This window comes from Rutidosis leptorrhynchoides, chromosome 1 (genome assembly GCF_046630445.1).
Source record: "Rutidosis leptorrhynchoides isolate AG116_Rl617_1_P2 chromosome 1, CSIRO_AGI_Rlap_v1, whole genome shotgun sequence".
Lineage (NCBI taxonomy): Eukaryota > Viridiplantae > Streptophyta > Magnoliopsida > Asterales > Asteraceae > Rutidosis > Rutidosis leptorrhynchoides.
The window spans coordinates 213,688,425-213,701,261 of NC_092333.1; positions in this window are offsets into that span (position 1 = coordinate 213,688,425).

The window sequence follows — 12,837 nt, forward strand, 5'->3', positions numbered from 1 at the left end:
CTGGGCTTCTGGAAAGTTTGATTTCAGATATTTCGTTTTGAGTATATGACTTTTCGTTTAGGCCTCGCTTAAATCCAATATACGGTTTAGGATTTATAGCCTTCCGAAAGTCACTACGCCTTTGTAACGTTATGCTGAAATTTCTGACCTACTCGCACTTAGACCGTCACCACGGTCAAACGAAGACGAGTTAGGTTCTGAAAATTGGTCAGCAGTTAGAGGACTCACATACGGAGCCTTGACCACTGACTACGTGTCTTTTTGATTTGTATAGGGGTCGTAACAGCTGTCCAAACTCAGCCTTTTGTTTCAATCTCTATTCTTGTTAAACTTACCTTAGCTTTGATGAATGATGATGATGATGATGATGACACTTAAACATAATTTATTCACTTTTAAACTTTTGGGGACAACATACTGACCTAGTGACCTTTGACTTAGGTTGACAACCTTTCGGACCGACTTACTACCTGCATACGTTTCATATCGACTTTTACTGCTTATTCACTGTGAGTTATAGCATCCCTTTACTACTTTTACTATATTTTTTTTGGGGACTGAGAATACATGCGCTTTTTACTTTTTACATACTAGACACGAGTACTTAAACTTTATATATGTGTGGGTTACAAAACGGCACAAAGATTCCCCTTAGCTCGGTAACGTTTAATCATTGGTTTCTGAACCGTGAACGCGAATCTTAGATATGGATCCATAGAGTTTGACATCCCCACTCGGGCTAGTCACGCTAGCATTCAACGGGTGTTTAATACTTCGAGGACAAACGCACTCGCCAAGTGCACTTTTAGGGGGTGATATACATACGTTAAGTCTAGTTACCGGGTACCAACGGTTAAGCATATACTTTTCATACTGATTTAAACTGCTGATTGAAGCACTGAAATCTCGTGGTCTACATTACTTTACTGATTACAAACTATAGTTCACCAACATTTGTGTTGACTTTTAAGTGTGTATTTCTCAGGTGCTTAGACGATGTTGCTTCCACTGTTAGACTTGATGTCTTGGTGTTATAGACTTGCTGTTTGTGAAGACCCGTCCTAATCCATCCGGATGAAGTCCATATCGATTATAAACGATTCACAACAGTTGATTACATTGCGAGGTACTTGACCTCTATATGATACATTTTACAAACATTGCATTCGTTTTTGAAAAGACAAACTTTCATTACATCGAAAGTTGACGGCGTACATACCATTTTATAAAATATCTAACTATAATTGACTTAATAATAATCTTGATGAACTCAATGACTCGAATGCAACGTCTTTTGAAATATGTCAGGAATGACTCCAAGTAATATCTTTAAAATGAGCAAATGTACAGCGGAAGACTTCTTTCATACCTGAGAATAAACATGCTTTCAAGTGTCAACCAAAAGGTTGGTGAGTTCATTAGTTTAACATAAATAATCATTTCATAATTTTGATAGACCACAAGATTTCATACTTCCATTACTCGTAAACATACGTCCCATGCATAGAGACAAAAATATCATTCATATGGATTGAACACCTAGTAACCGACATTCACAATATACATATAAGAATATCCCCATCATTCCGGGATCCTCCATTGGACATGATATAAATTTCGAAGTACTAAAGCATCCGGTACTTTGGATGGGGCTTGTTGGGCCCGATAGATCTATCTTTAGAGTTCGCGTCAATTAGGGTGTCTGTTCCCTAATTCTTAGATTACCAGACTAAAAAGGGGCATATTCGGTTTAATAATCCATCCATAGAATATAGTTTCATTTACTCGTGTCTATTTCGTAAAACAGTTATAAAAGCAGCGCATGTATTCTCAGCCCAAAAATATAAAGGGTAAAAAGGCAAATGAAACTCACGCATATAAATATTGTAAAATAATTATTAAAACATTGCATGTATTCTCAGCCCAAAAATATATATAAAAAGGGAATAATGAAACTCACCGTACTGTATTTTGTAGTAAAAATACATATGACGATATTTAACAACTGAACAATGTAGGGTTGGCCTCGGATTCACGAACCTATATCATTTATATATACATTAACACATATACTCGTAATCAAATAATTTCATATATTATATCATAATTTATATGTTATATAGTTTTAATTTGTGTATATATATAATTAGTATTATTAAGAATCCATAATTTGTTATATTATATGTGTTTACACAACTAGTATCTATTTAGTAAATTAATATTAATAATTATATATATAAAAAATTTGTATCTTTTTATGATAATAATAATAATAATGGTAATAATATTAATGATTCTACTAATGATAATAATAATAAAAATACTTATAATAATACTAACAATATTAATAATAACAATAATAATAATAATAATAATAATAATAATAATAATAATAATAATAATAATAATAATAATAATAATAATAATAAATTTAAAACTTGGAAACTACCTCAAAATTTCGGAACAAAAAGAGATGCATCAGCCGGGTCTCGAACCCGAGACCCCTCGCTAACACCCAACACTCACGACCACTCCTCCATTTCTTTCCTTTCTGAAATTAATCTAACCCATTTACCTATAACTCTTACTCTCTTGTTCTTTTTTCATCTTCTTCATGTTTTATATTTCTCCAACAATAATCAATAACTCTTGATAACAAATTAATGATTTTAATTATAACTTGTGATCGACCATAAACTTAACAATGGTGCTTTGAATAATAAAATAATAAAACAAAAAGTACCTACGCAGCCTTGCTGCTGTTCGCCGAAAAAGAAAAAAAATATATACCAAATTCGATTTGTAGATGTTTTTAGCTAAAACTTAATACATGAAATAGATTGCCAATCGATCTTGTAAACTTTTTGTAACATTAATTGGATTCAAAACATTGAATTGAACTCTAATTTTACCTAGAACAATTTGTTTGACTTTTTAGAAGTTACATTTGACTTCCAAAATTCAGATTCGATATTAACAATTGGGATTCAAAACTTTGCCAGCAGTTTACATGAAAGATTCCTAACAACATGACGTTTACACATTTTGCAAAACAATTCAAATTCTAGAATTGAATAAAAAGTTAGGCGTACAGAGGTTTAGAACTGTGAAAGAAATAAAAAAAATTAATTAATAAACACATAAAACCAAGGATAATTGTAACTGATGTAGAAGGTAACACTCGAATGAATTTTGTTTAAAAAAAAATTATAGAGCGTTCATATGAAGAAAGGAAATGATTCGGCTAGTACTCAGACAAAAGAAAGGAACCAAAAAAATAAATAAATAAAAATAAAAAGGTAGCCTTTCTTCAAATAATCCGTACAATATGAATGTGATATTTAACAAATTTTGATGTCTTGTGAATTGTTTTGGTATCAAATTGTACTGCCTTTTGTTGAAAATAATTAAAAACAAAATGCGTACATATTCTGTGTTTATATATGCTATACACCGTAGCCATATAATTATATAACCATGTCATGTATTTACTTATATGTTTATACTGTAATTTCGTATATGTATATGTATATCAGATTATATTATAGTATATATATGTATATCCACATTTATACATCTATTTGTATTTCTCTTTTATTTATATATCTATATCTATAGATTATAGTTAATCTTCTAATAAATAGGATAATAATAATACCCTTAATATTTTAACTCATAATAATACAAGTATAATAATAATATTATTATTAATCACAAAAATGATATTAATAATATTCTTAATGATAAAATTTATTAAATTTGTATTACTTTCTAGTAACTATAATAATGATAATAATAATCTTATTAATGATACAAATAATAATACTAGTTATAAAAATTTTAATATCATTAATATTGATAATAATACCACTTGGATTATATATATATATATATATATATATATATATATATATATATATATATATATATATTTCATTTTAGTAATAACTTAATAATTCTATATATTATTTTACATTTTTAGTTCCATTTGATTATAGTGTATTTTATTAACTATAAATATTGTTTGTACCCTTATATTTATATTTATATATGTATACACATATTTTTATATATTTACTTACACACACTGGTTCGTGAATCGTCGAGAATAGTCAAAGGGTAAATGAATCCATATAATTAGTTCAAAAATTTTGAGACTCAACTTTACAGACTATGCTTATCGTGTCAAAATTATATAAAGATCAAGTTTAAATTTAGTCGGAAATTCCCGGGTCGTCACAGTACCTACCCGTTAAAGAAATTTCGTCCCGAAATTTGAGTGCGGTGGTCATGGCTAACAATGAAAATGTTTTCATGACGAATATGAGTTGATAATTAAATTTTTATTACCATAAAGTAGTATAGATGAAATAATTTGATTACTCGAAGAGTACGAATGAAACTGTCTCAAAAGATTGAGATCGAGATTTAACTTTAGACGTAGTCACGGTGGATGTAGAAAATAAGGTGCGTCTTAACTTTTGACGTTGTCTTGTTTGAATTCCGGAATTCAAGGGATTTAAAGAAAATCTTCGAAATCTAAAGGATTTGATTCTTCGGCGAATAAGGAAAAATTAAGATCTCTAAAATTAAATATGGTGATCTGCCTCGATTACTATGTCTGACATTTCCATTATAAATTAAATTTTTCCGTCCCATTATTTTCACCATTCCTATAATTTCTTCCTCTATTCATACTTCTAAAATATTGTGGAAATGATCCATCCAGTTCTGATTCTTGATATTTTCCTAATTATCGTATCTGTCATTCTTCTTTTCCATTTACCGCCAGAGGAATCTATTCACTTCTACTATTACGTTGGGGTTATCGTGTTTATCATTCTCCCGTATCTTTATATTGCTATTCGTATTGATATACACGGTTTGTAATTCCTGTGTTGTTGTTGGGCTTTATATTTTCCCAGTATATTTCGAAGTTACATAATTTTGTTTTTCTCTTCCCGACTTCGAGTTAAGCGAATAATGATCCAGAATTTGTAGGTGTGAAATTTCGATTGATCACAATATTCTAAGAAGGAAGGAACGAAATAGCACGATTTAATTTTCAAATTTATCAACATCACAGAAGGTGGAACCATCAAGAATACATTTTCTTGATGTGTTCAGAAGTTAAGTAGAATGAGAGAGTTATGTAACATGGCACATGATGACGTTAGAGTCTGTGAATCATCACGTTTCATTAGAACTCAGCATGACTTACTGTAATATAATCACGTTGATCAAGTGTCATTATATTATACTAACTCATGCATCAGTTCCCAACATTACTTCAATAACATTCATATTTTAAGCTCGAAAGTTTACAGAATATAGAAACTAACAGTTTCTATATGATGTAATACTGATAGCACGAAGAGATTAATGATTTCAGGTAAGAATAGTTATAAAAAAATCTCCAGAAATATGAAGGATATTTATAATGAAATATACGATAATATCACGGAATATCTAAGATCAGAGGATGATAGAAACTATTATCTGCAAGGGTTTAGAGTAAGGAGCAAGATATTCACTAAAGACTTTAGCAGACATTGAATCATTTGGATTCTTTGCAGTCAAACTTATTCTTTGTGATTTGTCCACGGCTTTCTTCCTAGTTTCGCATAATCTGCTTTTCGGTACTAAATTTTCTATTGAATGTTTCCAATATAATGATACACAGGAAGCACGAGGAGGTATATAATTTCGGACGAGAATATTTATGAAAATATCCTCAGAAATATCGAAGATATTGATGATGATATTTTGGAATTTCTAAGTTCAATGGTTGATGGAGAAAGATATTCTGCAAGATTTTAACATGACTTCGGAGCAAGATATTCTCTAAAGATTTCAACGGATCCAGAATTACCTGAATCCTTTGAATATAGGGTTTGGCCCTTGTATTTGTCCTTGGTCTCCTTCATGGGTAGCTCAAATTTTTTCAATACCCAATTTTCCATCGAGCGTTCCTAACACTCCTTTCTTTATCATCAAAATTTTGGTAGTTTAGACCATCTACCATTTTTTTGTTTCCTCTGCATTTAATGCTGTGATATCTGAATCATCGGTTATTAAGCTGAGGTGCTTTTAGGAAAATTGTGTTTTTAGATGATTAAACGCTGATGGTAATATAGTGGAATATGAAAGGTTCCCTGGTAACAATAAAAGAGCACGCGTATATATCAACATTATAATAAGGTTGTTTCGTACAAAAAGTCGAAGTTGTCTTGTTGGGGCTGTGACAAAACTGGCTATCTCGAACAGCAGATGCAAAGTTATTTTCGGTAATAATAACGCTAAAGAAGCTAGCACAGATACGTGTTAAACGTTTACTCAGGTTTCAAGTATTTTCAGGTGCATGACTATATGCAACAATCTTTTTTTCCGTAGATGAAATACGGTTGGTTCATTCTCTCAATTGAGGTGTTTTCAAGATTCATGAAAGGTTTGATCGCAGATTGTAATTGTCAAGATACAAATGAGATTTAGATGAAATCAAGTGGCAAACTTGAAGAATTGTTTAGTTTCATATATTATAATCAATATTTTAATTCATTTTAATTGTCTAATGTTATTAGTCCACAGTCGATAGTCCACAGTTAACAGTCTAATAATTTATATATAGTTTAATATATAATATTCGAATTAATTAATAAATATCGTGACCCGTGTACATGTCTCAGACTCGATCACAACTCAAAGTATATATATTATTTGAGAATCAACCTCAACCCTGTATAGAGAACTCGATCATTACTGCATATAAAGTGTCTATGGTGATTCTAAATAATATATATAGATGCGTCGATATGATATGTCAAAACCTTGTATACGTGTCCCGGTATTTAAAGTGCGTAAAATAAATAACAGAAATTAAATGACGATAAATTAAATACGTAAAGTAAATAACAGAAATTAAATGACGATAAATAAAATTGCGATAATTAAATTGCGATAAATAAAATGTAAACAGTTAGCTAGGAACAGTTAGCATGGATTCTTAACAAAATTCCTCATAGTTAATTTGTTTGTTTCTAACAAATTTTATTTTGTCAAATGTTTTTCTTCATTATGCCACTTGTTGGATTCTAATAAATCAAAATCCAAATATGAAATTGGATGAATATTGTTATTCTGTGGTGAACGGATTTGTATATCGGTGGATGTAAGTAGGATAGTAAACGACTGTTGAATCAGCTTCGAAGAATGTACATTGTAACTTATTAATGTGAAATCTGAATAGGTATTACCTACCCGTTAAAATATTTTCACAATTAACACTTTGTACGAAAGAATTTTTTTTTAATTACAATCTTTATGAAAACATATATACATATATATTTCCTTCAGATGTAATCATGGATTCATTGAGTTAATATGATATTAAACTCATTTGGTTTACCGTTATAACTAGAATACATAATCTCTAAAACATTTAGAGATTACTTAATCGCCATGAAGAACGAAGATAATCGATGTAGAACAATACGTGGAACGATGATTATACTCGAGGTACAGAATGAGATGTTGAGGTATGGATTGTTGATGGTACTGTTGGTGCCGGTGATGTTGCTGAAGCTGGTACATTTTGCATCATGTTCTCCAAATTTATTTTTCGAGCGCGAAGTTTTGTTGACTTCTTCTATTATTCCGGGGTGATTGTCGGTTGGAACGAGCGAATGAATAAGGTTTAGAATTTTAGATAGAATATAATCTTGGCGAGATACTCGGGAAATGAGGATGAAAATGGTGTTTCGGTGTGGTTCGTCGGTAAGTGCTTCAGGTTCTTCACCAAGAGGTGAATTTGGTTGATGGAAAGGATTGCCTTCTTCTCATCTCCATTAATTAAGTCGACTACGAACTCATCATATAAATTGGGGATGGTTGGTTGGTTGATTCATTCTGGTGACGCTGCTTTCGGAGCTTTCGGAATAGCTGTCGGAATAACTATCGGAATAGCTATCGGAATTCGAGGGACTCGAACTGGTTGAAGGATTCATCCCGTACAATCAGATGAAGAATTTTCGATAAGAAATAGATTATAGGATGTAGATTAGTACCTTGCAATACATAATTTACATATGAATATATAATACTAAAATCCCATAAGTTACGGAGGAATCTACGGAAGCTGTCAGGCAAAGTAACAACAACAGATATGCTAAGATATGAATTTATCTATACACTGTCTATGCAATAGCGGCAGTAAGACGTGTCTAGACTTTAAGGATGATACACGAAATGATAAGCAAAACTTTTGACATGCAGACACGGTCGAAGTCCAGACTCACTAATACATCCTAACGACTTATCAGTTATACACACTAATGCAGACCTAGTTCGCTAAGACCACCGCTCTGATACCAACTGTGAAGACCCGTCCTAATCCATCCGGACGAAGTCTATATCGATTATAAACGATTCACAACAGTTGATTACAATGCGAGGTACTTGACCTCTATATGATACATTTTACAAACATTGCATTCGTTTTTGAAAAGACAAACTTTCATTACATCGAAAGTTGACGGCGTGCATACCATTTTATAAAATATCTAACTATAATTGACTTAATAATAATCTTGATGAACTCAACGACTCGAATGCAACGTCTTTTGAAATATGTCAGGAATGACTCCAAGTAATATCTTTAAAATGAGCAAATGTACAGCGGAAGACTTCTTTCATACCTGAGAAAAAACATTCTTTCAAGTGTCAACCAAAAGGTTGGTGAGTTCATTAGTTTAACATAAATAATCATTTCATAATTTTGATAGACCACAAGATTTCATACTTCCATTTCTCGTAAACATACGTCCCATGCATAGAGACAAAAATACCATTCATATGGATTGAACACCTGGTAACCGACATTCACAATATGTATATAAGAATATCCCCATCATTCCGGGATCCTCAATCAGACATGATATAAATTTCGAAGTACTAAAGCATCCGGTACTTTGGATGGGGCTTGTTGGCCTCGATAGATCTATCTTTAGAGTTCGCGTCAATTAGGGTATCTGTTCCCTAATTCTTAGATTACTAGACTAAAAAGGGGCATATTCGGTTTAATAATCCATCCATAGAATATAGTTTCATTTACTCATGTCTATTTCGTAAAACAGTTGTAAAAGCAGCGCATGTATTCTCAGCCGAAAAATATAAAGGGTAAAAAGGCAAATGAAACTCACGCATATAAATATTGTAAAATAGTTATTAAAACATTGCATGTATTCTCAGCCCAAAAATATATATAAAAAGGGAATAATGAAACTCACCGTACTGTATTTTGTAGTAAAAATACATATGATGATATTTAACAACTGAACAATGTAGGGTTGGCCTCGGATTCACGAACCTATATCATTTATATATAAATTAACACATATACTCGTAATCAAATAATTTCATATATTATATCATAATTTATATGTTATATAGTTTTAATTTGTGTATATACATAATACATAATTAGTATTATTAAGAATCCATAATTTGTTATATTATATGTGTTTACACAACTAGTATCTATTTAGTAAATTAATATTAATAATTATATATATAAAAAATTTGTATCTTTTTATGATAATAATAATAATAATGGTAATAATATTAATGATTCTACTAATGATAATAATAATAAAAATACTTATAATAATACTAACAATATTAATAATAACAATAATAATAATAAATTTAAAACTTGGAAACTACCTCAAAATTTCGGAACAAAAAGAGATGCATCAGCCGGGTCTCGAACCCGAGACCCCTCGCTAACACCCAACACTCACGACCACTCCTCCATTTCTTTCCTTTTTGAAATTAATCTAACCCATTTACCTATAACTCTTACTCTCTTGTTCTTATTTCATCTTCTTCATGTTTTATATTTCTCCAACAATAATCAATAACTCTTGATAACAAATTAATGATTTTAATTATAACTTGAGATCGACCATAAACTTAACAATGGTGCTTTGAATAATAAAAAAAATAAAACAAAAAGTACCTACGCAGCCTTGCTGCTGTTCGCTGAAAAAGAAAAAAAAATATACCAAATTCGATTTGTAGATGTTTTTAGCTAAAACTTAATACATGAAATAGATTGCCAATCGATCTTGTAAACTTTTTGTAACATCAATTGGATTCAAAACATTGAATTGAACTCTAATTTTGCCTAGAACAATTTGTTTGACTTTTTAGAAGTTAGATTTGACTTCCAAAATTCAGATTCGATATTAACAATTGGGATTCGAAACTTTGCCAGCAGTTTACATGAAAGATTCCTAACAACATGATGTTTACACATTTTGCAAAACAATTCAAATTCTAGAATTGAATAAAAAGTTAGGCGTACAGAGGTTTAGAACTGTGAAAGAAATAATAAAAAAAATTAATTAATAAACACATAAAACCAAGGATAATTGTAACTGATGTAGAAGGTAACACTCGAATGAATTTTGTTTAAAAAAAAATTATAGAGCGTTCATATGAAGAAAGGAAATGATTCGGCTAGTACTCAGACAAAAGAAAGGAACCAAAAAAACAAATAAATAAAAATAAAAATGTAGCTTTTCTTCAACTAATCCGTACAATATGAATGTGATATTTAACAAATTTTGATGTCTTGTGAATTGTTTTGGTATCAAATTGTACTGCCTTTTGTTGAAAATAATTAAAAACAAAATGCGTACATATTCTGTGTTTATATATGCTATACACCGTAGCCATATAATTATATAACCATGTCATGTATTTACTTATATGTTTATACTGTAATTTCGTATATGTATATGTATATCGGATTATATTATAGTATATATATGTATATCCACATTTATACATCTATTTGTATTTCTCTTTTATTTATATATCTATATCTATAGATTATAGTTAATCTTCTAATAAATAGGATAATAATAATACCCTTAATATTTTAACTCATAATAATACAAGTATAATAATAATATTATTATTAATCACAAAAATGATATTAATAATATTCTTAACGATAAAATTTATTATATTTGTATTACTTTCTAGTAACTATAATAATGATAATAATAATCTTATTAATGATACAAATAATAATACTAGTTATAAAAATTTTAATATCATTAATATTGATAATAATACCACTTGGATTATATATATATATATATATATATATATATATATATATATATATATATATATATATATATATATATATATATATTTCATTTTAGTAATAACTTAATAATTCTATATATTATTTTACATTTTTAGTTCCATTTGATTATAGTGTATTTTATTAACTATAAATATTGTTTGTACCCTTATATTTATATTTATATATGTATACACATATTTTTATATATTTACTTACACACACTGGTTCGTGAATCGTCGAGAATAGTCAAAGGGTAAATGAATCCATATAATTAGTTCAAAAATTTTGAGACTCAACTTTACAGACTATGCTTATCGTGTCAAAATTATATAAAGATCAAGTTTAAATTTAGTCGGAAATTCCCGGGTCGTCACACTGTTATGGACCTGCTGTGTTAGATTTTCGCTAGAGATGTCATAATCATGAAACTTTTATTTTGCATTCGTAACTTATGTTATTTTCAAACGAAGGCTTTGTAACTTAGATCAAACACAAGATGAAACCCTAAGCTAAAGAGATCGGATTCCTAACAATACTTATGAGATCTCAAGCTAGTAAGCTTGTATGTTTGTTTTAATGAAAACACAAGTTACAAATCTAAAGTACAACCAATCAAAGAAGATCATAAGTTAATAAACTTTGATCTTAACTAACTTTTTGTAGAAATCTCAAGCTAGTAAGGGGGTGTTTGGGGTAGCGATTAGAAGTTGATTATTTGATTATCACATTTAGGAATCGTAAATAATCAAAAATTAGTGTTTGGCATATGTCTAATAAAAATCAATTATTCACGTTTTCCGAAGGTTAAATCGTGGAAATGAAGAAGCTAGGATAGAGCTACTGCACGGAAAACGCGTAATTGAATTTAAGTTCCATTCTTTTTGTTTCACTTTTATACACCTATACTTTTTATACCTTATAAATAACTGAAAATTCATATTATACGGAGTATTATTTTTCTCAACACACAACTTATAAGTTACAGGAGTATGAACATGTGGTGACGATAAAGTATACGTCATGTTCCATATTGTATTACTCGAAATACTTATAAAGTTGAAGCTTTTTTTCTTTGTTTTAAATGCCTTGTAGTATAGTATTTGAGCTATGGAACTTTTTTATAGCTTAATACGAGTATAGTTTGTACGGTTAATATATTACTCCCTATCACATAGTAGATTTATTCATTTTATTATCGATGACCTTTTTGATAATTTTACATGTTAAGTTGTGAAATAATATGATTTTTCCAAACACTCAAAAAACTGATTATCTGATTACTACGTTCTCAAACAACATAATCAAATCCAAACACCATAGTGTTAAATCACGTTTTGATAAATCTGATTATTTAATTATGATTATTCAAAACGCATAATCAATTTTCAAATCGCAATTCCAAACACCCCCTAAGCTTGTATTTCTAACTTTCTTGAAGATCCATAAAGCAAAGTGTTGGATCTACAAGTTACATGAAGATCATAAACATGTGTTTTGATCTTTTAACATAATTAAAGAGATCTTAAGTTAATAACTTAGATCTAACAAGATTATGAAGGTTCAAAGCTAAAAAGCTTGAATTCTTCATGTTCTTGAAGACTTTTCAAAACAAAGTTTGAATCAACAAAAGTTATGAAGATTCAAGTTACAAAACTTGAATCTTTGTTCATGATGATGAT